Source organism: Cydia fagiglandana, chromosome 8 (genome assembly GCF_963556715.1).
Source record: "Cydia fagiglandana chromosome 8, ilCydFagi1.1, whole genome shotgun sequence".
In the NCBI taxonomy this organism is placed as follows: Eukaryota; Metazoa; Arthropoda; class Insecta; order Lepidoptera; family Tortricidae; genus Cydia; species Cydia fagiglandana.
The window spans coordinates 12543075-12570421 of record NC_085939.1 but is presented as its reverse complement, the minus strand read 5'-3'; the positions used below and the strand labels follow the sequence as shown (position 1 = coordinate 12570421).

General features: G+C 36.9%; 1 protein-coding gene across 1 annotated transcript in view; it reads right to left on the bottom strand.

Moving 5' to 3' along the window:
• LOC134666744 (uncharacterized) overlaps positions 1 to 19728 on the bottom strand; it is a 58008-nt gene extending 38280 nt beyond the window's left edge. Inside the window, exon 1 of the mRNA XM_063524008.1 lies at positions 19690 to 19728. The gene's annotated coding sequence lies outside the window, so the exon portion shown is untranslated. The remainder of the gene's footprint in view (positions 1 to 19689) is intronic.
• Between the last annotated feature and the right edge of the window lie 7619 nt (positions 19729 to 27347).

Here is a 27347-nt window from a genome sequence, read left to right as displayed (position 1 = left end):
CTAGATACAGGCATTATCAGTTATTTCAACTGCCTGCCTGCTTTACAAATAATAAAATTGTTAAATCTGATTGAGGCTATAGTTGACTATGATGACATCAGTTTTACCTCTTACTAATCTTCTAGACTTTAGGGCAAAAAAAGGTAGGTACGTAATATTATACATGAATTTGTCTAACACACTTCCGCGCCGTGATCTTGTGATCAGATGACTGCCAGTCATAGCTAGTTGATTCGCATTGATTAGTCACGTACAATAGGACCTTAGGCTGATCCTGTCGAGAAAGTCGTATCGTTATTCGTTGCAAAAGCTCATAAGTCTTTTATTATTTGAGGCCATTCGATGCTGCCACCCTCTACTGCATTTCTGTGTACTCGCATAGCGTAATTGATTCAGATCCGTTCTACCCTACCGATTACATATAATTGACGTTTGTGTACTTTTGCATTTGATTTAAAGCTGATCTGATTATATTATGTAGTAAATTGATATTATGAAGAATTGTTACTACAACAAAACGCTAAAATAGTCTAAGGTAGAATTCGAATATAAACCTACCAATATATCTATATATATAAGTATGTATATCGTAGCCTAGCACCCATAGTACAAGCTTTGCGTAGGTTAGTGCTAGGTTGAACTGTGTAAGATGTCCTCAGTATTTATTATCTTTATTTATCTTTCTTCTTAGGCTAGGTCATTTATAATATGAATATAAAAGTAAAATATAAAAACACACACACACACAAAACAATAAAAAATACATATAAACACATTTTAAAAAACCTAACCTAGGGTGCCGCCGGCAGCGGGGCAGGGCCCAAGCTGCCGGTGGTCAGGGCCGCAGAGTGAGGAACCGACGTACTATACGCGCCGTGTCCAAAATTACCGCCTTCTGCATCTGACCCTTGATCCAGCCACCCAGCGAGAGTCTCTTCTACCATCTTAAGAATAAAATAATTTATCGAGTTTAATTTGGTTATCACAAGTTATGTATAAATCTAAAGCTAAACAGAGAATGTAAGATTGTGTTACCATACGTAGACAGCAATTAAACGCAGTCTAGGAAACGTGTGTTCTAAGGAAACTTTACACCGGCACGCATCGTCACGTATCCTTTGTGTACTACCAAAGAGACTGGCGTTGGAGCCACGTAATCAGTACAGACAGACACAGGTAAAGTATACACTGAAGACGACAAGACAACCAAAAATAGCTAAACACGTTCTTATATTCAACGGAATAAGATTGGTTTCAGGTATTACTGTATTTTGCTGGTTGTATAGCGCACGCATATGTTCCATACGGGACGCTTTCACATTCTTCCAAGATTACTCCACAAGTACCTATGAAAATGGCTGCGTGTAGGTACAGAGAGAGCCTGAATAACCCAAACTTTAACCATACTCGTACATATATTCCTGTAAAAACTCGTGTTAAGAACGTATTGGCGAAAAAAGTTTTGTTTAAGAAATATCTGTATTTCCAAAATCATCCAGTTCAAATATTTCTAGGCAAACTCATGCTGATAGGCTAATAGGAAGGCTCTATCACACACACGCTTATGTTTAATTGGACGCATTTTATGTGTGGATGTATTTTAAAATTACCTGTAAGTATTTACACAGCCAACAACAACACCCATGTGATAGGCACCAATATCCGTGCTCATCACACGAATAAAATCGTCTGAAGTCTCGACACCCGCCCTATCAAACCGCTCAAAACCTGACGCAAGGTGGCTTCAATATAAAAGACGCTTGGAAAGATGAGTGGCAATCTAACCTGCCAAACCCCAGCCTAAATGCCTACGATCCTACCAAAAAGCCGTATGGCTTTTCAGCATCTAGGAAGGAATGGTGCCAACTAAACAGACTCCGTACCGAACATGGACGCTGTGCGGACTACCTGTTTAAGTGTGGTTGGCGAGACTCACCAGCATGTGACTGCGGGGCCCCAGTACAGACTATACACCACATTATACATAGTTGCCCGAAACGGAAATATGTCGGAGAGGCCCTAGACCTTCACTCGCCTAATGCACACGCTGCCCAATGGGTGAAGAATTTAGATATCGTATTGTAAATATTGTAGTTGATAATTAGCGACTCTGTAAATGCCATACGAATAAATAAATACACGAATAAAATGCCCCTTACTAGGATTTGAACCACGAACCATCGGTTTCATAGGCAGGGTCACTACCCACTAGACCGGAAAGGTAAAAAAAAGTAATCCTTATTAATGGTTATGGTTACTAGCCTAGAAGGTGATGATGTATTAAACTTTTCTGTTTATTTTGAAATTCAAATACAATTAAACTAGCATTAATAATCTGAATGAGAAATTTTTTGCGAGCGTTCTCTTGTGATCAACTACTTACTATCCTATCTTTATCAGAAAAATAAACTGAAACAAGTAGGTTAATGATTTAAACTTAGGGATCGTCCATTCATTACGTCACAAGAATTTCTAGGTTTTTTGACCCCTTCCCCCCTCCTTGTCACACTTGGTCACATTTTGCAAATCCCTCCCCACCTGGTATGACGTCACATTTTAGGCAATTTTGTTTTCAACGAAATCGGCAATACTAACTTGGCATTATTTTTTTAATAAAAAATATTTTTGTAAAAGAAATATTAGTAATTTTATAACACAAAACCAATTAGGAACGAAAATTACTTACTTCCAAAACCTCATTATTTAAAGGTACAGCGAATAAAAAAATATAAATTATATTTTGGTTATTGATTAATAGTGATGAAGTTAAAATGACGTCACAATGTTAGTGACTCCCCCTTCCCCCATGTCACAACATGTCACATTTTCTTGTCTCCCTCCAACCCCCAATTATCGACTGAATGTACACGAATTTAACTTAAACACAATAACATAATGTCTGTTTGTATTATGTTTCATAGATATTAGGTAACATAACCGTTGCCGGAGGCCGTAGTTGATATTTGATAAGGTTGAGTAGGTACTCGTAGAATATATCTACTGTTCACGTATCCATCCCAACCCCCTAAAGGAACGTAGTACCTAATGTGTTAGTTATATCCACCTAGCAGACATACGATCAAGCTGATCCATACGTCTAGCTGTGTTATTGATGTGTATCGACTTAGAATGGCTATGAGTAGGCCTGCTATGAGTATGCTGGCCCCGCTGTCCGTCGCGTGTCAGCCCGGTTCATTGGCGGTAATTATTCCGGGGCACGCGTTGATTGCCCTCGTGGCTCGTGACTGCACATCATCTATCAACTGCCACGCATCACGCCCTTTACGCGCCCGAATGTGCTATTGCGTGGCAATTTTTAATGATTCACTCGTTAAGCATATACGTTTAGTTACACCTTGTAGTTAACTCTGTTCACGCAGGCTAATATCTCCTAAATTCGTTTTTAAAGTAACACGGGTGGCAACTGCTGCAGCGTTGCTGTGGTGAATTCATACGGGTGAACCTCATGGGTAAATCTTGAGAAAAATGTTGCACGAGCAAGTGACACAAATATATTAAGTACTTAGTGACATATTGATAATGAAATTAATATAATTAACCGGTAAGTTAGACGTTTTCTATAAGTAGGTGATTATGTGAAGAGTTTTTCTTCTATTAATTAGCTTACGCCACCAATAAGTTCGTACAGACTTAACACACAACTATACAGACATTTGTACAGACTTATGTTACACAAAACTACAAATATTTTTAAATAACAGACAATTAAAATCGGTATTGCATAGATAGTTCAATTACGTCTGACGTATTCCCGATAACACCATAAAGTCAGTAGTAGGGATGACTGACAAGTTAAAAAGTTCAAAACAAATATATTTCAGTTTTTCATTTATTCTGTGCCAACGCGGTACAGAGATTTCCAATAGGTATGGTTGTGTGCGTGCTTACACAACAGTAATCGCCACTATATTTGCCACTTCGGCAATTTCCTCGCTGTGACTGATGCGTCCGCTGCAAGTGCGAACGAACCAGCCGCACTGACACATATCGCCACAAACAAAACAACATCACAATGAACATTCCTAACGCTAAAATTTAAACACAATTGTAACGCTTTAAGATCTAAATTAGAATGATTTCGATTGTTAACTTAATGCACTATAGTCGTGACGCTGCACGTGTGTCGAGTATGAAGTATGCGTGGTTACATATTCGACACGCGTCCCCGTCGCTTTATGTTCGCCACTTGGAAATCATCTACTTACACATTACCGGAGCAGAGGGAAATGTACAAATCGAACTGGATGTGCGGATTTATTTTTGCTGAGTTGTTTTTTATAAAGTTGATTGCTGTTGTACCATGGGGAAATATAAAAAGCGTTTTATATTGCGGGGTTCAATATGTGAATTTACTATGACCTGTGATTAATCTTACCAATCAAGTTATTGATTCCAACGTGTTACGAAAATTAACCGCGCTAATTGTATTGTACTCAATTAATTCATACACATATGGGGGATATCCGCAGATGGTCTAGAACGCAAAATGACTAGTGTGTTGTTTTGCCTAAATCGCAATTAGTCTACATTGCAAACGGTTTAGAACGCAAAATGCCCACTTTTTATATCACCACATTTTATCATAGGTAGGTTAGGTTCGTTTGGTATCTTGAAATGGCCGAAGGCCAAACAGCACAGAATAGGAGCCCCGCGGAAGCGGGGCTCCGTCGACATCGCTATAAAGTTAAGATAAAACGGAAAAAAGAATTCGGGCATTTTGCGTTCTAGACCGTTTGCGATGTAGACTAATTGCGATTTAGGCAAAACAACACACTAGAGTCATTTTGCGTTCTAGACCATCTGCGGATAACCCTATTATATGTATATGTTTACATATAGTCTACGCCAACACATTTCATGCAAGTAACTTAAATAAAAATTGCTTACCTAGTCATCGTAACACAATGGAATCAATTAACTTACGGACAGTAGTCTTTTACAGGTCCGTAACTGTTCCATGTACATGACGTGATATGACGTCATCAATGTCATCACCTGTGATATTTTTAAATCACTTTTTTTGCTTCAGTATTTCTCTGAGTGTGGTAACTGATAAAATACATAGTTCATTGATACCAGTGAGACACAATCAAAGTTATAGTCGATCGCCACTACAAACTATGACTATGGGATTTGCCCTAACTGGAAGGCCGGGAAACCCCGAGTTAAATAGATCACAGTGCGCAGTAATCGGGTAAGGCTGACGGACGTCAGTCATTCCATTCCGGAGCCGGCGGATTATTACTGTCACTAATAGAGGTTTGACTGGTTTGAGTTCCAATTTGATCGGCTCTGTTACCGAGCGCTCTTTTATATATGACGGGAGTTCTCGGGATGAGTAAATTGCATTCAAGATGTTTGTCACATCAGACGATATGGGGTTTTCACAGATTTATGGCTAGGGATAAGGGTGAGATTTTAACGGAAGGAAAATAAATAGGAGGCAATGAAGTTATTGTTGGTTTAGTTTCTTATTATAATTATATTATTGTAAATTAAACATAAAATACTACCGGCAACAATATCCTAACTTATTGATCATAATCTTTAATATTTGATATTGGATTAAAGTCTTCTGTATTTTTATATTTCCAGAAAATATTCAGATACCTATATGAGTTACTCGCAAAAGATCGCCTTAAAACCTTCAAGAAATGAGCGTAATCCTATCTAAAAGGCCGGCAACGTACTTACAACCCCTCGGGTGTCCGTGTGCGACGGTAATCGCTTACCATCATGATGCGATTCATCTGCTTTTTTGCTTCCTATATCATAAAAAAATCTGTGTCAGTTCCATTTTATCATACTCTATAAAATTAATAAACCTTACTATAATTAATCGATTGCCAGCTCTGTCAGTTACATTAATCGATTGCCAGCTCTGTCAATTACATTAATCGATTGCCAGCTCTGTCAATTACGGAAGCTGCGGGCTGTGACGAGTTTACACAACAATACCATCCAATAGCATTGCACAAATTGTCTCTTTGATCTGTGCCTGCACAAATGTCAGGCCTAATGTGATATATTAGCGCCTCGGGCGACCTGTGCTACGGGTTGTCTCTGCACTGAGGGGCTACCGCGAAAACAGGGCTATGGAGTAAAAGAGAAAGATCCCCTAAATTTGCGAATTTCGGTTTTCGCGGTAGCCCCTCAGTATTCGCAAATTGCGGGGATCTTTCTCTTTTACTCCAATGAAGGCGTAATTAGAGTGACAGGGAAAAATGCCCGCAATTCGCGAACTTCGATTGTTGCGGTTATAGCCCTGCAGCTATTCCCTCCATAAAACCAATTTATACGATAATCCATTAATTTATAACCAAAATCTAATATGTAGATTGTAGGTAATTAAAATTTCATTAATGGCGCAGCCTTTAGTGACAAATGCTACAAGAGCGAAAATGCGCATGATATACAGCGCAATACATGCACCTAACTGTCTAAAATATAATATTTAATTGACTCTAACAGTGGCGGCGCGTCCATAAAAGCCGATTCCCACCGGCTTGCCCGTTTTGGGACGTATGAGCAGAGTTCTAAAGGAAATATGTAATGTAAATTAACCCTGGCTTGCCTATGGATATGATTGACGCGCCGCCACTGGACTCTAATATGTACACGTAGTAGGTATAGTACCCACTGTGTCCTTAGGACGACGATCTACGATTTTCCCCAAATATTCATTTATATTCTATTTATTCAATAGTATAGTGTTCCTCATTATGAACGGTTTTAAAAATTACAATATATGTATAGTTGTTAAAAATTTATTGCGGCCCTGCCGTTCTGTCTCTCCTTCCTTGTCATGTATACTTACATCATTTAAGTAATCGAAATGGGAAACGTCTGATTGTTACATTGTTAATGTGATTACATATGAACCAGTTTTCGTATGCATCAATTAATCTACATGCACTTTGACTAATTACACTAGTATTCAACTTAAATAAAGATTACTGTTTACTCGTATACAGTGTGGAAAGGTAAGTCGGGCCCTGGAGGGAAACTACCTTAAATTCTTAAGCTGGCTCATTTTACTTAAAGGAGACATTCCTTTATTTTTAAAAAGAAACAAAACTGCATTTAAAGATTTTCTAAAACTCGCTTGCCTCGCCCGGGACTCGAACCGATCAAAAATTCCGAAAAATAAAAACTCGCAATTTTATTGTAGGTACTAGTCGATACATTTAATGTTAATGATAACATTTCTCCAAGAAACATTAGGTCTTACACTCGTCTGTCGTACAAAATATCCATAAAATCTAATATTTAGTACTCAAGATTTTTTTAGACAAGCAAAATTGAAGAAAAATAGAAAAAATCTTTGAATGCAGTTTTGTTTCTTTTTAAAAATAATGGAATGTCTCCTTTAAGTAAAATGAGCCAGCTTAAGGATTTAAGGTAGTGTCCCTCCAGGGACCGACTTATCTTTCCACCCTGTATATGGTATGTTCTACTTTGGGGGTAAGAAATACAGACAAGTTTGCTGAAATCATGTAGGTATTACTTAGTCTAAGCAAAGACATATATAACTTCGTATAAGATGAATAAAGTCTAAGAAAAAAACGTGCCTCGGAAATCAAGAAAAAGTCATTCTCGGATAGATGGCGCACACACCTTAGGCCTATGCTCGGCTAGATGGCGTGACGACATCGTTTCATATTTAACAATTTTAACACATAGATATCAGGGAATGAACATGGGTCAAAATGATATAAAAATAATAAAATAATTTATCAATTTTTTTGATAATTTTATACGTCTTTATTTTGAGTTTTAGTCGTGTGTCGATAGATGGCAGTCATTTTACAGTGACTATAAAATTTACTATGACAGGACCCCTCACTATCTAGTTATTCTCTTTGGTCTAAGGAAACAATGGGGAGGGCTTTGCCCAGCAGTAGGACACAAAAGGCTCGCAATAATAACAATAATATACCTACCAAGTATGTCCCTATGTATGTACTTAAGTATTAAACAAGCTATGCTGCATAATGGTAACATTCCATTTCTAACCGCAGCTGCTCTACCGGTACTGAACGCGTCGCTGTCATTGTCAATTTCCATAGTAAAATGAACAGTATTGCAGCTGTCGTTGGAAATGGACTGTCACCTTTGACTAGTGTAACATGAAACCACAATGATCCACAGTCTATACACACTTATTATTGTAATGACAGGTTATGAATTTGATCTGGATTTGTTATGGATATGATAATAATATGTTAAGGTCAAGAGTAACATTTCTACAACCAGAAACGTCAGTTCACAACCCCAAACACAATCACTGCAGATTGATGGACTGCGAGATCATATCCATTAAAAATCCAAATCAAATTTGTAACCTGTTATTACAATGAGAATAAGCCTTCTGGTCTCGGCCAAGAACAACAAAATAAAAAACTTGATAACTAAACTTGTAAGTGATTTAAATACGAGATAAATTTAAATTGTTCTGTTATGTGTTGAAAACATTCAATTAACTAAGTATTTACTAACGTAACGTGAGAACATTGCAATTGCACCATATTATCAGGTCTTTCAATGGCGTTTGAATTTATTTGGTTTTTATTAGACGTGCAAACAATTATTGTTTTATGTTTTTTGTGCTTAACAAACCTTATAGTTGATATTGTATACTAGTGTGGCAATTCTAAGGATAAAAACTTAAGTATCTTTTCGGACGATTAGGCAGTAATAAATATCAAAGGTAATTTTGATAGTGTTCTACTTGGAGGTACTAAATAATTTTCTGACCTGAATTTAACTTATAACTATGTACCTTTATTTAAGTACCAAGCTATCTAATGGTACATCTAAACGAACTAAATTGTAGCCTGGCTCGATTTATCACTAGGCAAACTCAACGAAAAAGGCCACAAAGCTAGCGCTAGCGTTATTTTGGTCTGCCACGATTTTATTACACTCTAAATCTCATTCAACGTAAATCTTTAGAAAAACTCAATATGTATCAACGGACGAGGGGCGATAGACTTTTAAATGTTGGCCCGAAACGAACACTATCGTGTGTAATGGGCTAAAATGCAATAAACAGGATTTATATCGATATACCTATAAAGTTGAGTGCAGTTTTGCAAAGTTTACAATTGCGGTCATGCAGTTATTTCACCAAATGATTGTGATAATGCGATCTTGGCCTATATCATATTTAAACAAAGGCACAAAAACTGTAGGTGAATTAATTTCTAAGCTGAAAGCTCTTAACGAGTATTAGCTTTATGTTAACAGGAACTTGGTATCATAATAAAGAAACATATAAGTTTTTACTGCATAACGACCAATAATAATAATTGGCCAAGCGTGAGGACTTAGGTAATGAAAACATTATAATTATAATATTCTAATTTTAATTATAAGATATAAATTCTATTATAAGGTATGGATCGGATCTGTCAGTTTCAAAAGTGACATTTCTTACTAGAGTTGGTTTTGGGCTTTACTTGAGGACTGAATAGTATGACTAGGCAAACATAGAAATGCTCGAATCGTCTATTTCATAGCCTATATTTTCGTTTCAATTGGGTTAAACTGCGAGCGAAAGGCATGTTTAGTTAGAGAATAATACCTAAACCCAACCTTTGATCCCTCTCCGTTTAATATTCTATTTAAATATGTATTTTGGAACAATATGAGCATCCAATTAAAATGTCCAATTAAGTTTTAAATGGACATATTTCTGTACGATTTCGTTTGGAGTCGGATGGGTATGGCTTTATTTACATCGTGAAAGGGCAAGGGGATGGCGTGCCGGCCGCCCACGGACCGTTAACTGTATCTATTTAATTAATTATCTGCTAGGTACGCCTTTCTGGAAGGAAACTGCAATTTTAAATATTACCAACTGTGAGTAATTTTATTGACATTAACGTACCTACACAAAAATTATCATTCAATTTGAAATAAGACAGTAAATAATTGTTTTATCATTATTAGGTATGCTTGTGTGACAGAAAGTATTATATCTATTTGATTTTAACTGGATTGACTTTTAGATTTCGCTGAAGGCAGGCAAAGAATCATTTAGCACTAAATGGAGATATATGGTTGGATAGGATCCGTACGCTATCGAATAGTCATTTAATTGTTCTCTTGTTGCTATTAGATTGCTGCAAGTTAAATTAATACGAGTACAGTAGTAAATAATTTTGCGGCTCCTGCGAGCGGCGGCAAAACCGAGCGCGGCGCGGCGAGGAACAAAACTCAATTAGCGATTATATGTATTATTATTTCGCAGTTTTGCTCCATTTTACTACGCGCCAATGTTTTGTACAAATTCAAATCAAGTTATATGTTCAAATAAGAACGTCACAGTGAATACAAATGAATCGCTGCAACGCTCACCCAATTGTATAAAGCATTGTTGATTAATCAGATAATCAAAGCGCTTGTTCTATACCAGTCTACGCCCATTGCGCCAAATTTTCGGGTTGTCATTTTGTATGCATTTGCATAAATCTGAAAATTTCAAATAGCTTTGTTCAGTCACTACCGTACAAAACGTTGTGATTCATCATCATCATATCAGCCTTTTATCGCCCACTACTGAGCATTAGGTCTCTTGTCGAGTACGCCACTTATCCCGGCCCTGTGCTAATGTCATCTAGAAGAGACACGCAATCTTTCGAATGTCGTCCACCGTCCACCCAACCAGCAAACGGACGCCAGGCACTCCTTTCGTCTGAAAGCGGCCACCTTTCCGTTGGTGCGGAATTAATAAAGTAACCTTAATTTAGTAGCTTCGCAGCAGATTATTAGCGTTGAGGTTGATTATGTCGGGTGCATGAACCAGGAAAACGATCCCTTCCTGAAAGCGATCTTGCAGCAGCTTAGCCGGCAATAATCAACTGTGAAGCGAAAGGAGTAATTAGTGCTGAATCAGCAAGGCACAAAGGTTGTCACCTATTACGTGTGCGCTCAGCGGTTCAGGAAATGACTTATCTGTAGGTAGGTAGGTTATGCTCATAGGATACGGGAGCTTTCGATGTGTAAGTCAGGCATATTTTTATTTTAAGGATAGGATTTGAATTCGATCTGGATTATATATGGATCGGATCTGTCAGTGTCAACAGTGACGATTTTGGTTGGAGTAATGTCTTTTATGACACTGACAGATCCGATCCATATCTAATTCAGATCGAATTAATATCGTTTAATTAAAATTAGAATACTCCTTAGTGGCGGATGTAAAGTTGCTTCCATATTAGTGTTCAACTTTTTTACGCAAATTCCGTAGCCTCTAAACATGCTATCCAATGCTGTTAAATGAATGACCAATTGAAAATTAAATTGAAAATTGAATGATAGTTAAACATAGATATCTTTTTGAAAGATCCCGCTTCAGTAAATCCTTTTAAATCCTGAATAATGCGAGTTATAAAGTGCACCGCTATGTTAGGTCAATCGCTTTAACTCGTCGTCGGCATACGTAATAAGTATCGGAGCGGATGAAGCCAAAGAAATTACTTTGAACGTTAACACCGGCTGGATTGCTTTCAGAGTGCATTTTCCGAGACCGTCCAATACCGAGTCGAACACATTTCCAGACTTCGGCTAGACGTAATTCAAATTACCGGGGCACAAACTGGGATTTCGAAGTCGCTCCCTTAAATACCCTCGTATTCGATGTCAATGCTATTTTTCTCAAGTTGAATCTTATATTAGAAGTACAACAGAGAGGACAAAGATCATGATAGCTTTTTTGGTTATTTTTTACTTAAAAGTAGTGATTGTAGGTATATAGTGTAGAAGGAATTACGTATAACTTGGTATATCTACGAGTAATATACAGCAAGAACTTACTTGAATTTTTTTTCTAAAGAGACAAGTTTGCATTAAATTAACACGTCTTTTAATCTGTGGTGCAGTAGTAATATTTTATAAACTCTATATACTCGTAATTACATTACCCGCACAGCAAACGAACAAATTATAAGTTAATAAATAAACAATTACCTACAGAGAAACAAGGCTCATAGCTTTCCGACATGAAATTGAAAACTGGCAGACTCCGTGCTCTGTGCTGTTCGTAGTGAGATTACCTTAACTAAATTAATACAATCAAGAGTGCATTCATGATGGCTCCATACCACTGCTCCACAAAAAGATTATTAGATTATTACGTAGGTACCGTATGCGAGCTCACGTGCTCTATTTAGAACTTATTTCGCATGGGAAAATATATTTTGTTCATACTTAGCGAACTGTTAGAGCTCCCTGAGGACACGTTTAGCGCAAAACTAAGTACGTCAGTTTTGAGATTTTGCTCAGAAAATATTCACCCGCATTATACTTGTACATCTCATTCTCTAAACAAATTGTTTTATTGCTACCTTCTAAAGTGAATCCGCTCCAGCGCGTACGTAATTCTTCTCAGTCCGCATACAAACAGCCCCTAAGGAGGCGACAATCCTCACCGCAGACAATAAAAGTATACATAAAAATAAATTTGATACTTCGGAACCGCGGACCGCGAGACATGCAATCCTCGGTCGCTCGGCAACTTGTAGATGAATGTGTCAATTCGAATAGTAAGTGTACCATTGGCACAAAAAGCATCATTCATTCGATGTTTCGCGGAGATGAAAAGGTGGAAATATGTGTAGGCACAACGTGCGCGCGTGTTGTAATATCGAACAGCAAATTGCATTGTGCCAAATTGTGGCGCGACGCAGGCGTAGAGATGAAATTGGATTGCGCACTATCTAATATCGAACGTGATTTTCGATGATGATATTCGTGACATGTATGTTGATAACGAACTTAAAGGGACGAGTTGAACACCTATGACACTTCCGTGTCCTATATAGGTGTCTTAATCTGGATTCTAATGTACATTTTGATATCAAAATGGTGACATTTTATTACCATTCACATGTGCGTCTCGCTCGCGTCAACACATGTACGAACGAAATACACCCGTAAATAATAGAAAAATGACATAATTTTGATGTCTTAATGTAAGTTCGAATTGGCTTCCTGTTCGATTTATGAGAATTTTCTGAAGTTTTTTGTGATTATTTGTAGAAATTGAATATTGTAGGTATATATAATATATGTAAATACTACATATATAGGCAATGTACCTAAGGCATTCCGTTTATTATTTAATCCTTCTTGTGTGTAGAAAAGGCAGTAAAGATAAGTAGTTGTGTTGAAACACTAGGAAAAAAGCCATTGCGGCTGACGGGGACGATGTTATCGCAGCAAGCGTATAAGCGCAATTCATACGTGAATTATTCAATGATACCATACTAATTAATCTGATACAGGTGTGTTTCGCTCAGAAAACAATTAATATTTATGAGGATATGTTTAAGCGTCCTAAATGCATAACGTTTCAGACTCTGAATGGCATTAGCATGAGTATAAACAGAACAATGAGTTGAGCATAACATTAATATATCAGTAACTGATACGATTCACTCTGACAAATTGAGTCATTCGCCTACTGTCACAACGACTGGTTAATTTGCTTGAGAACTTTATGCCTTGGCGACTAATTCTCAAATTATAGGGCGTTCAATGTTAATAAACTAGTCTAGTTTAGAATAATTAAATACATAGTGAAATTATGTCTCAACTGTTATTGAAAGCGAGAGTGGAGCGTATTGTTTACAATTATCGAGAGTGACAGCGTTTCTTCACGCTTTTAATTTTGTTAGTTGTGCTTAGGCGTAAATTGTTTAAAGAGGAAGGCCGGTCACACGGTCTGTGGGAAACTTCCACCTCTGTTTCACTGAGGCTTGTGCCGCAGAGCCGCCGTGTCGCTTATCCGAGTGCATCGCCGTATTTCAAAAAAGCAGTTACGTTGTAAAAGGTGGTGGGTACATATTACCTTTGTGTGGGAATGCAGAACGCTGATAACGCCCTGTTGCTCGCGCATTTTGCAAACCTGTGACGCATTGTTTTACGTACAATGAGCTGTGTAAGACTGTTCCATAATTAAGTTGTAAGTCACTGATGCTTATATAGTTTTTTAAAGAGTTTGTTAGCTTATGCACTTGCTAATAAACGCTAATTAAAGTACATGGTTTCAGAGTCAAATATGTACCTGATTATACATGATTTATATTTTTAGTTTTTTTGGCTCGCAAATACTCATGTATGTAATTTATCTTGCAAGTCGGGTTATTTGCAACTCTTCTAGTTTATATTGAATACCTTTATAATATTTTGTTATTAAACTTGTTTCTGGCCGCGTCTTCGTCTTCGAATTAAATTCACATCCAAGAGGAATGATTTTTGTAATAAAATCCTATATCTTTTTCTGGGACTAAAACATTTCTATACGAAATAGAGATTTAAAGAATGGCAGGTCGAACTTATTGTTATCTATTTTTACTTACTGTTATCGCACAAATACTAAAAGTCACAGATATTTTCACGATGTTGCTCTATATTATTCTGGCATTTTCATAAATATTGCAGTTTTTCTACATCTCAATAGGAAAAAGGAAGAAATTAAAATTTTCGGAGATATGTGCAGACAAATTCTCGAATTCTATATAAAAATTGGAGACATGGAACAAGGGCCTCGTAAGTTTCTTAATACAATTGCTACACTTGTTAGGTAAACCCTGCGCGCGCGAATAGAAATCCATTCTCAAGGAGAATTCGCTTTCGCGTTACACCTCTGTGAACAAAGATTAGTGCCCGATTAGGTTACTAATTACATATTATTTTTAGTGGTTTTAGGTATCATCGTATTTTTTCAGATTCTAAATGATCTCAAAATGAAATCTTATTTACCTATATTTTACAACATCAAGTTACGAGATTATTATAACGTCAATGTGGTTAATTCCGTCATAGGTTCAATCGTATGAAAAATAAACCATTTGCTTTGATCGCTGAAACTAAAAGAAATCGCAGCTTTGTCGACGAAATTATCAATTTTGTTCGTTGTTCGAGAAAAAAGCTAGTAGACGGAATAGCCCCTATGACGAAATTAGCAACATTGACCTTAATTATAATAATTATATAACCGGTGACCAGAGAGCTGGCAGCTTCCTCTCGCAGTGCATTAGTATTACCATTCAGCGAGGGAATGCTGCCAGCATCTTAGGCACAATGACGCGGGGCCCTTTTTTAGATTTATTTTAATTTAGATTAGTTCAGTTATAATTTTAGTTTTTTATTTTATGACGAACTTATCCATAAAATAAAACTAAAATATATCTAGAAAATGTGGCCCCTTTGGCATGGTGCCAAGGATGCTGGAAGCATTTCCCCGCTGTATCGCAATGCTAATACGTTGCGCGAGAAAGCTGTCAGCTCTTCGGTCACCAATGAAGTTGACTAGTTATTTGGATAGCTCTTTAAACTATCAGTAAGTATACCAGAACCATTACCACCAGTTTTGACATTGACAGATGTCAAAACTGATGACTGAGTTATTGAGGTAAAACGTAAAAACCCGCGCGATCGCCAAATCTTCCGTCGCAAGTTTCGCGCAGCGCGCCATGTTTTTTAATTTCATGGCCCCGTATATACTGTGTATTTCATTTTGGTAATAATAAAATCAATTAAACCTATGTGCGTCCTATGTAGTATTACAACTACGTTATCAAGTTTATATAACTACTGTCGCAATATTCTTTATAAAATCGCAATGACGCAAAATCCTATCTTACTTTTTCTGAAGCAAGTATCCAAGTTTCACTCTCCTTGGTATTAAATACATTTACATTTTTATAGGCTTAAAAGAGTTAAAGAAAATTATAAAATCTATGTATCTGGTTAAAAAGTTTTTGTAATATTTTAAATGTTTAATTGACACAATTGTAAAATTATAACTGAAAGAAAATAATTCCTTACCACAGCACAAAATTTGAAAAATATTCATTTCATGTTTCAGGGTTATATACTTCATGGCTTTCTGTTATTATAGGCTATTTGAATATTTTCTCCTTTTTATTATTTTATTTTCGAGATACCTAGTAGGTTTTAATAGCTCTTATTAAGAAGCATAGGTAGGTACCTATAGTTTGTGGAAATGAAAATCAAACTTAAAATAGGTATTATTTTTTAAGACAAGTTCGAGGAGAGAAAACTCTCATTGACTTCGGTGCAGATGAATACTTATATGTACAAAAAAACAGAAGGTAAAAAATCTTTATTTGCAACTGTGTACCTAACCCGTAGTAAGTAAGAAGGTAGGTAGACTGGACCCTAGCTCTCGAACTAGGTTTGCCTGTGTCTTGTCTTGAGTTTCCACGTACGGCACGTGAGTACGTGCCTACGCTCGCCTGTTCCCGCGTTTAAGCCTGGCGTACGCGCACAATAAACAATAGACTCGTTGCGAAACATCTCATTTCAAACACGAGGCATGCACGATCAGCTTATTTATGCCTTACGGACGAACTTGCCAGTACCCACTTATTATGGCGAAATCCTTAAACCTCAATTACTTGGAAACGCGCTTCTTCAGTGATGCGCTTATTAGGGTGGAACTTATGGGCTACGTCGATCGTTTTAATGAACACGTGTAGTTTATGCGCTATTGATATGAAGTTGGTAACATTTCGTGAAATTTGCGAATTACTGAATAATTCGCAAATGTCACGAAATGTTCACATTTGGGAGGGGGGTTAATTTCACGCCTACTCCAATGTAAATATGGTTAAAGCTCAAATAAAAGCTCAATTAATGGCGCTGCTGGCATATCGGGCTTATTGTGAGGATCTCATATAAATTTTTTTTCATAGTTTTATAATATTTTATTTAATAAAGGAGAACACTTGCCATTCGCCATTACCGCCCGCTTTTTAAATTAAAATTTAGACGGGGCTATTATGCTTAGTTGTGCTGAGATGATTAAAATGGGTTATAACAATGCTATATTCCTCAGAGAGCGCTCTTCGGTGAGCTACGCTATCGTCGGAGTCTGTCGTCGGGACCCTTTCTAGCGGTATAATCCACAGACAATATAAGACAGTATCCATGCGAACACAAATAATGTTTCGTCCTATGATCGGTTTTACAATAGAATCATATTACATAAATGCGTCGCATTTAAAAATTTGAGCCGCAAAAGTTAGATTGTTCGTATGTTATGACTTATGAAAATACCTACTTACAAAAGCTTTCAAGCGATAATCTCGCCGTTTGAGTCCCATTTAATTTGCGTAGAAATGTAGTAAATAATTGGGTAGACGATGTCGTATTTTCTCGCGTATGTCTGTCATTATTTCGCTTTCTCAGACGTAAGGGTGAGCCGTAGTGATAAATATTATAAATTAATTGTTTTACTAGTGTTCATTTTGCCACATATATTTATTTTCTATTCTATTTTATTTTCCTTTAGACGGGTGGCTTAAATTTAGTATTAAATAACATAATTTTATTTAATATTAATTAATGTTTAACTTGGTTACTCCTATTCTTTATATTCTTATTTGTATTTATGTGTTAATTAAAAGCATTCTTAGCCTCCTTTAAGGCCCTCGTTCTCTAACATAAAAAAAGTATTAAAAAGTAAAGTACGTCTGATATTTCCAAAGTAATCTTGAATAAATACTCAGTCATAAACAGACAATAAGAATTGAGGGTATTAAAATGAGAAATGACAAAGAAGAATCGTTTCATTCAAATAAATAAATGTATTCCAAAGCATTATATAAATTGGGCTTGATACGCATAATATCCGAATCCCATTGTACGACGCGCAAAGTTTGGTTTGGAGGCATCTTCGACAGCCGGTACAGATATAATTAATGGGTTAGCTTGTTCCATGTCTTTTATACTACACGATGTTCTAGAACTTAATATAATTTGAATGTTCGATTATATTTGCCTAAAAGGTATTGCACTCATAACCACCACCACCACTGAAACACTCATTCAACGACGCCGACGCCGCCGTACGTTGTCTGTAAGACATACGGCCTGATTCGAACTTTAACTGACATCGTATGAATAAATAAATTCGACTTGCAATACTCGTACCTAATTGCTATAAAACACGCAACGTGCATCATTATTGATCCCGTTGTCTGGTGTTATTCGCGGACGGTCTAGAACGCAAAATGACTAGTGTAATATTTTGCCTTTAATCGCTTTTAATCTACATCGCGAACGGTCCAAAACGCAAAATGCCTACATCATTTTCGTCGTTTTATCTTTACGAAACGCGTGGGGCATTTTTTTGCATCTTCGAAGCTAAGCGATTTTAGACAGTTATTTTTATAAACCTATCGAATAATATGCCACACGTATATTTTCACTAAAACTTGGTACTCTTGCACCATCTCACCTTTGAACACAAATTTGAAAAGGTTTATGAATACCGAACTAGGTACTTGCCATAAACCAAAGATAGAAAGTAAATAATCCCAAAAGGAATATTCGTAAAATATTTGTCTTAATTCTTGAAGAAAAAGATCGTTACTTAGAATGTTAAATGAAACCCAATCGTGTGTTATAAAAGTCTCTCATCCGTAACAGCAAACAGTCGGCAGCGATCGTGCGCGTCAAGCGGCCTGAATAATGACATCGGGTGACATTTAATTTCGGATACAAAAGCTTCTTTATTCTGTTTACCCTAATCCATTGCGCTCCGCCCCGCCGACATTGAGCCTCTCAATAAACTTAATTATTGTTTTAGAACTAGCCCCGTTGCTTCTTACTTCATTAAACCCTTCACCGCTAATACTATACACATAAAGGTAAGAAAGCTAGATAAGAATATAAGATATTAAGGGTAGGACTCATTATTTTTAGTCATTTAGGTATAGCTTTTGTTCTTCTTAATAAAAATGAGTATTGTAAGTTATGTAGTAGTACCTATTATGTTACCATTAATTAATATGCCTGCCTACTCTTATTCGCAAATTAGAAACTTAGAAATCTAATTTTATTTGGCTAAACAACAGTAAAGTTCATACACAAGAAACAAAAGTTCATACACAACGATATGAAACAAATACAAATAGTTAATACGAATCTCCAATGTAAATGATTTGTATTCGCAATGATAAAGATCGACATTGACGTATTTATGATTTTTAGATTCACTATCGGTTATTGAATATAAATAAAGAAATTAAGTGGTATTGATTTATGTTATCGCATATCAATGGTTACAGCTGTTGATTGCAGAACTTTTATTTAAATTGATTAACACTATTCTCATTTTCATATAGAAGAAGGCGGAGTAGCTACGAAGGCCATGGTTTTAAAAATACTGGTCGTAAACGTTTTGTAATTTATATTTTAGTTTAAAGCGTGCATGTCATGTCACATCATCGTGCTCAATTGTTAGCTTCAGAATAATAAGCGTTTGTTTTTCGATTTGAGCAATGGTTTGTGTCTCCATCAATAGTATTGCACCTGTGCCATCTGAAGACAATGAAGCAACTTACATTTCAAATGCGGATTTAAAGACGCGGGAGTCGTGATGAGTCAGTGACTACCTACTTGTCGGAAATCAAGGTAGAATGTGTGGTACCTATTAATATAATTGTATCCCATGGAGGTCAGTGTCAATACGAATTTGTGTGACGAATGGTTACAAGGCATTACATTTTCACAAACAATTGAATAAAGATAAGCGTATTATTTTACTAACATATTTGACTTTTGGAGGGTTACAATGATATTTTTTGTGAACTAGTGCTTTCTTTAAGTATGAGTTGGTTAAGTACGTACGTCACACAGGAGCTCATAATCCAAGGCGAGTGATGATCTGTAACAGAGAAATAACACGTCAGTATTATTCATAAAACTATGTACCCGAATCGGTCCCTAACACGCGCTTGAAAACTTCCTATGTATATTAAAGTTTAATTTGTTCTGAATTACGAATTAACGCGGAAGGAACAAATTTATAAGCTTTTAAAACAAACGCTAAGCGGAATACACTTGGAAATTATTTTATACTCGTAAGCTGGGGATAAATAAGTACATGTAGATACATTCGGCACACGAACAATGGTGTCTTTATTTTATACGTTTATTTAGTAGTGATCTATGCCCCAAAAGCGTATAGTTTTGGAGACAAGAGGATCCGGCTTCTGTTAGTGTCGTATTGTTGTAAAAGGGTTGAAAAAAAACCAATTGTGTACGAATAAATATTTTAGTTATTTCTATAGATATTTAGGTACAAGATTTCCACTTGACTAAGTCCGGTTCAACTTTCAATCATAACTACGTTTATCTTGCTAAAACATGGCTAGATTCTTTTACTGTGAGTACCGTAGTGAGACTGCGATTGTCACAACTTCGAATAATTCATGAGTTGCAGAGGGCGGCTTCGAGGAGGTGTTCTTTCTCGGCATTTTGTAACAGACAAGCTTGTACAATTTCGCTCCATTGTGCCATTATTATGCAAAACTCTGACGACTGGTGATGCCGGCGAAATGTTTCTGCCGGTCTGAACTGCATTTGTTAAAAGGTTATTAGAATGTGGGTCTTGGTGTCTCGCTTTCAAGGTTGGGCATTTGGGAATAAGCTTAGCCTGTTTCGTGGAAATGGAATTCCGTGGTCGTAGGTTGGAGCTTAATTACTTGATTGCTTTTAACTGGCAAAACTTTGCCCGTTATTCTAAATTATAACTTTTGGATAGTGTTTGTAAGGACCGTCAGAAACAGTTTAAATATATTTGCAATAATTGTATGTAATATACGTTTGTTTCCTTTTTCTTTGCCTGTGCGGCACAAGCATATTCAGTATGTAAATGCGTGTGCCGCATAGTACCGCATACTGGTGGAATCCCGCCTTTACGGCGTTGTCATAGCCACCTGAAATAAGTTACAAAATATCTTATGCCACTGTATATACAACTATATTAGTGTACCGCACAAAACTTTGTTCGCGGTACACTTATTTTTAAATCCAACTCTTCAAATAGCGCTTGCTAGCGTAATATTGTCTTATATTATGAGTTATCCTGAACATCTGAAAACATTGTGGATAATTAAATAGCGTTGCGAATTGCGATACCTATTATACCTACCTATCTACAACTTTTTTTATGATTAATTGGTTTGATACCGTATAGAAAGAAACTGTTTCCTAATACTTTATTGAAAAATGTGACCTCTTAGCTACCTTTCGCAACAATCGGTATAATAACTCGTACGCAAAATTCAATTAGTTTCTCACCAATTACAGTTGTTCTCTGTCGTGTTCATTAGTCATTAATATTTCATGCTAAACGGATGGAATATTGATGAGTTCATGTTCCCATCGTACTAAGCTTATAGGACAATATAATTTTAGTTTGAATTATAATACATTGGACATATGACTACGAGTAGTGGAATAGCTCCTATACACTATCGGCGATGATAGACGATGACTGTCGTATCATCGTCTATCATGCTGCGACCCGTAAGTTGTCAGTTTTTGGGAGAAAACACATCAAAGAGAATCGGCGGGTTGTTGCTACAGGCGATAGTGTGGATGCTTGCACGATGATCTTGCCGATGATAGACGATGATACTATCAACGATCATCGCTGATAGTGTAGAGGAGGCAGAACACCATGCAAGGCCTACAGGACCTTACCGTGGAACCGCATTATGAAACAGCCACCGTAAAATCGTACATAATTGATTGATTGCCCGGGCTGCGTCTCAGTAGTGTTAGAGGACGTCCAGATATCATGTGATCGATAAAGTCACCAAAAATCACCAAGGGGGAAGGGGGGTCAAAAATAGGCCAAATATGATTACATGATGGACGACCCCTTATGAAATAGACGACGACCCAAAAAATAGACGTAGGTAAGGTACCTCAAAGGCTCGTAGCAATATTAATATTATACTTACCTAACTAGTTGCAATATATATTATGTTTTTGTAATTACCACTATAGTCAGATGTTTTTTTTTGTTGGAGCCGTTTGTGATCGTTCGGGGGATCTGTATACCGTAAACATTATCAATGTTACCCCGCGAATCAAAGTAACCCCATTTTACGGTAGTGTATTACGGCTGGAGCGTTGTATCAGCGGGAAAATAGTAATATCACTAATTCATTGATAATGGTAACATTCCATTTCTAACCGCAGCTGCACTACTAATACTGGACGCGTCGCTGTTATTGTCAATTTCTATAGTAAAATGAACAATAATGCAGCTGTCGTTGGAAATGGACTGTCACCTTAAATCAAGTGACAGACAGCAATGCAGGAACGACACCAACTATTAAGAAAATTGACAGTGACATCTATTAATTTTATATCCCTATCAATCCACTCGTAATTAATTATTTATATGTTTACCTACGTGTTAAGGGTAGATTACAAAACGTAACTACTTACATAATATCTTCTTCAACTTACCTACCTACTTACTTACTTAATTGTTGTTCAATTAACAAGTGCTAGTATCACAGTTTTATTAAGGAAGAATATTGACAAGTTAACTTAAATTTTGCGTCAACCGATAGGTTTAATAGGTTTAATAGATATATGAATATTAAACCTTTAAATCTTTTAACAAAAGCCGGAAGGCCAATATTTATCACAATCAGTGGCGTTTTCCTAGAACGTCATTTGACATGAATCACGAAGAAAAATAATTAGGCAGTAGGAAGCGACTCACTAAGCCTGCGGTGGTTTACCTATGCAGGGGTAGCTGACCGGGATCAGGCTGATACAGATTGATGAGCCCTGTCCGCTCAGGCCGATGCTAAACTACAGTGGGTTGCGTACCCCTGACGTATTTGCTGCCATAAGTTTGGTCAAAATAGACATGTTTGCTGCTAAACGCGTGAAACTATGTTTGCAAAGTGATTTATTTTGGAGCATTTGGCGTGTACGTCTTAAATTTTGTGAAAGTAAGTTTGTTACATACCTACAACAAATGATGAGTTGGCTTTACTCACTGCGTATAAATGACTATCGGACCTATCGGTTTTACATGAAATGTATTCACGAATATGGCCTGTCCAATTTTCTAAGATTAGTTCGATGTGTCTTAATATTTATTTCTATGGGTTAATTTATGAGGTAAGCTTATCACTTTTAATTGTTTGCGGAAATCAGAGGACCTACCGTGAAAAACCAACATAGAATTACGTTATCTGCCTCTCTCTCTCAGACAGCAAATACCTAACGAATGCTGAGATGCAGGGCGACAAAGAAAAAAAACACTAGGTCCTACGGGCGACAACTATTGTTTGCTCTGTTCATTCAAATCAAATCTTATCAAAACTATTAATCAACTTCTCGAGTTTACTTCGTCAGAAAACTAATTTCAGCAGCCCGCCCCTTTTCATTAAAAATGTCGAAACTTGCGCCAATAAATCAATCGATTCTGGGTATAATTATATGTCAGAGGTATCCGTTCAAGAAAACGTAATAAAAGTGTATACCATATTCAAAGAGATACAGCCTTTTTCCTTTGGGCGTATTGCGGAATGTCGAGCACAATGGGCGCACAAAAAGCCTTCACCTAGCGCTTGATATCACGGTCATGTCAAATGTCATTCGCCTTCTACTGTTTTGCTGGACTAGAACTCTAAAAGATAGGGACACAGACCACATTAACTATATTCACAGGAATTTGGATGATTATACATGCCGCAGTATCCCAATATCATATAAGTATATAATTCGTTTTTTTAAAGCTTTAGAAAAAGACTACGCGATCTTAAAGTGTCTTTTAAATGAAAAACGCTTTTATAAAACTGGAACTGTTACTTATGAAAGCAAAATAATGTAGATAATCGTACATATATGATCCATAATTGTTACATGTTTGACGTGACTTATTATTCAAGTGTTTTTCAACTAAAAGACATGTCAAAATAATTTACCTTTTGCTTAGTGCTAAAAAAACGAACTATAAGTACCTAGTCCGCGTATACAATGTAATATGAATAGGTAGGTTGATGAGCGGAATTAAATTAGGTTTAATCGTTTTGACGGGCTGTTAATTGCACAGATGCGCTAATCATGTCCAGAAATTTGCTCATTAAGTGCAGCCAGTGCGTGCGTAATACAATACTGGATTAATTAAGTGGAAAAATAACCAATTTCATAAACTGGTGTTTAATAAATGTACTTAACTATTGCTACTTAAGTTAAGGGCAATTCAAAGCTTATCAACTTATTATATATGATTACTTGTGATTTTGTTTTATAAGGTGCGGTGATTAGGTATGTAGAGGTATAATATACCTAATAGTGCGCGTACGAAGTGAGAAATTTCGAGCTTAGAAAGCGCGAGGGTGTGCGCCGCGCCATGCGCTAAACAATGCATGCAATAAATATGCTGCCTATAAATATTTCGCAGTAAGCATTATATCGTGAGAAGTTGTTATTAGTACCTAATCAATGCTTGATATTATCGGAAAACCTATCAACTTATATTAAACAATACTATGATTAATATGGGCAGCGAAATAATTGATTAGCGGCTACTGTTATAAAACGAGTCTAAAAATTCATTGTTTGTCAATTATATCAGTGAGCGGTTATTTGCTGATTATAAAGGCCCGGTTGTTATTATCTTAGCTATTTTGTTATGACATATCATTAGATAGTAGATAATGTCTTGCCATTGACTCGTGCTACACTTTCGCTGTTCGGAGGGTCAGTCTGACAATGAACTCAAAATGTCCACCTCTGATGCTTGTCGATTGAAAAAAAATCAATTTTAGACAGCTGTTAATAACCAGCCCATTGTTTGTTTGCACAATGACCTGAATTAATGATCAACAAAATAATGGCAAGTAGATACTGCGCTGTACCGCAAAGGTTAGTGTCTACGTACGTTCGATGTAAATACCAAGGCAATGTTTGTGGCATTTGGAATGGATTCCTTGCCATGAAAATAAATATAAAAGCGTATATAATAACAAAGCTGTATCTTGATAAGTCTACTGCTAAGTTGAGATCATTATCTGACAATACAACAAATCAATAAGATATCGGAACAAGTGATGACCAAGTCACGATCGCGCGATCGCTTTGTGGACATAAAATCACGTTACCGCCAAATGTTGGACGAACTATTTTTGGCACTCAATAACTTAGTCGTGAAGGTTGCATCTACATATGGAGTAAAGAGGGACATTCATTCGCTAAAATACTTGAGCGTATGCTCGGTAGTTTCGCTGTCACGACTCGCTCAAGGAAGTTTGAAATTGAGAACATTTATTTTAAAAGTCAAGTAATAAATCAGTCCACAGTAGTTCTGAAATTGCGTTTACTCGCTTTGATCAGACTGAAATATTATTAAATTATCACAAACAAGTTTTATTTCTACTGACCATTGATGGTAGATAGACTGAGATTTTCAGGAATTTACGTACACCTAATAGGATAGCAAAAGCGGGCTTAAAACAATATGTTTGGTCAGTAGGTAGGTATCTACAGGATGTGTAGTTTTTACGACCAAGTTCTCTATGTATGAAATGCTTGAACGGACAAGCTCAGCCATTCTTGCAGACGTTAAAACCCCTTTCTACAGCAGTAGGACAATTTGTAGAAAAGGAACGAGTGTTCGCGTCGTTAGCGAAGAACACCACTAGTTTTGCTCCTTTGAAGTGACCATTTGCTGAGTTTAGAATTTTACCGTACCAAATTGCTGACGCAAACGGGTGAAAATTTAACAAAATAATACCTTTGTTTAGTTTTGGGCTAGTTGGGTGCCTTGTTTGTTTTGTTTTATAGACATTTTCGTGCCATTTTTGTGAAATGCGCGTAGAAGCTGTTCCTATGAGATGGTACTTTTAGCTTGGAAAGCACTTGCTTTTTTATATTACACCTGTTAACGTATTTACACCTATAATTTACACCTGTTAACGTATTTTAAATACCAATTCTATGGGTCTATCCAGGGATTGGAACCGATTTTTTGCGAAAACTTCGAAATAACCATAAAGGGTAGTTCGCCAGTATTTTGAATTACCTATATTTTGTAACAAAACTTCCGTGAGACACAGACATATTAAATATATTAAGAACGGACTTAAAATACGTGAGTGACCCGTTCTTAATATATTTAATATACCTATATTTTGTACTCAAAATGTAGATTTCAGTTGAGCTTCTAGGTTACGACTTCGTATTTATTACATTGCCCAATTGGAAATGAAACAATTAACAAAGAACGAAAGAATACCGTTTTAGTTCCCAAACTAAAAATACCGATTACCGATCCCTGGTTCTAACATTTAACATCGTTCATCAATCAATAGCCTCTCGTTACTAATAGAACATCATTACATTAAATGGTTCGGCTACTGCTTAGAGTACTTTAGTATCAATCTGGTGTCGATCTATCGATCAAGACGAACAATAGCGAGCACTCGTCGGGCAACAATTAGGCATTGAATGTTTAAGGAATTATGTAATGTCGGACCTTGGAGCTTGACCCTAATCGTGAGCTGTTAGACTGACCCATGGTGCTGTATGGTATGGTCCATGGAAGAGAGGTAGCGGATCTTACTTCATTTAATTGTTTTTTATGTTTTGTTTTTATTAAATTTTTATTAATGAACCTCTTGATAAATAATTTTTAAGAAAAAAAAACCGACTTCTATGGGGCCCGGTGAAAAATTATGGTAGATGGTGCACTATGTAGAAAAGGAGGTAAAACCAGTACTTTCTAGTAGCATTTCGTTTCCGTAAGGGTCGTAGTTCTAGCCTAACCTAACCCACTTCTCTGATTGCAGTTCGGTTCTGTGAGGATCGTAGTTCGAACCTAATCAAACCCACTTTTCTAGTAGCATTTCGTTTCTGTAAAGCCCGCAGTGCTAACCAAACCTAACCCACTTTTGTTTGGTCTGTGAGGATCGCAGTTCAAACCTAACCTAACCTACTTAACGGCGCATGCCGTGCGGTGTACGGGGGTATGAGCGGGAGGGGTTTGGCATCATCATACTATATACCTACATTTTATGGTAGGTAATCATAGCGGTTTATTTAGTTTAGGTATCATAGTGATTTTCCGGGTCAAGGTCCAGGTCTCTGAGTCCGAGTCCGGGTCTGAGTCTGGGTCCGAGTCCGGGTCCGAGTCCGGGTCCGAGTCCGGGTCCGAGTCCGGGTCCGAGTCCGGGTCAGAGTCCGGGTCCGAGTCCGGGTCCAAGTCCGAGTCCGAGTCCAGGTCCGGTTCCGATCCGGGTACGAGTCCGGGTCCCAGTCCAAGTCAAAATCGAAATTCGAAATCACCAAACGTGTACTATGCGTCGTTGAAGAGTTCTGTTCTGATCATCATCAGCAGTTCCACTTCATCAAATGCGACAGTTTTTAATGAAAATGCTTGATTTTATGATGAAAATACAGAAAATTCTATACGTATGCCTTTAAGATTTGAGGAGTTCCCTCGATTCCTTATGGATCCCATCATCAGA